General features: G+C 33.1%; 1 non-coding gene across 1 annotated transcript; it reads right to left on the bottom strand.

Moving 5' to 3' along the window:
• Positions 1-216: 216 nt before the first annotated feature.
• Positions 217-323, bottom strand: LOC138175213 (U6 spliceosomal RNA). The gene has a single exon (XR_011171932.1). It is a non-coding gene; the product is annotated as a U6 spliceosomal RNA (small nuclear RNA).
• Between the last annotated feature and the right edge of the window lie 371 nt (positions 324-694).

The following is a 694-nucleotide window of genomic DNA, read 5'->3' as shown; positions in this document are numbered from 1 at the left end:
ATACATTACTATTAAATACATTTTCACATTAGTCATGTTGCATAGAATTATATTAAATGGGAACAACCATGAGAAAGGAAAAAACAAAATAAAACAAAACAAAAAAGAAAATAGTCTGCTTTGTTTTGCATTCCAACTCCATAGTTCTTTCCCTGGATATGACTGGCATTTTCTGTCACATATTCTTTGAAATTGTTTTAGGTCCTTGCATTGCTGAAAAGTATGGAATGCTTCATGAATTTGTGTGTCATCCTTGCTCAGGGGTCATGCTAATCTTCTCTGTATCATTCCAATTTTAGTATATGTGTTGCTGAAGCAAGCACTGAATGTTAATCTAAACTGTACCTTTCTATCCAAATAGAAATGTTCATCCCATTAGATATATGACCATCATAATGATGCCAATCCAACCTTGTACTATCATCTATTAAACCAAAATCTAAACAATTAGAATACTCAAATAAATAAAATCTTTCTCTACTCTCCTGTGATGAAGAAGAAACAAACTGATCACAGAATGTTAAAACCTTATATGTTCCTCATTGAACTTATGAGAAATCTTATGACCAGGATGGTTTGGAATGCTCCATCTACATCATGTGATAGGTTTTTGGTAAGACTGTGTTTAGACTCTTGGTCTCTAGATAGCAAGCTGAGTGCTGTTTTCAGAATACCATACTGTCTTCTAGCTGAA

This window comes from Petaurus breviceps, unplaced genomic scaffold, assembly GCF_028583685.1.
Source record: "Petaurus breviceps papuanus isolate PSGF00001 unplaced genomic scaffold, PetGlider_PUasm1.0 76, whole genome shotgun sequence".
Lineage (NCBI taxonomy): Eukaryota > Metazoa > Chordata > Mammalia > Diprotodontia > Petauridae > Petaurus > Petaurus breviceps.
The sequence above is the reverse complement of the archived record's forward strand: the minus strand, read 5'-3'. Positions and strand labels throughout refer to the sequence as shown.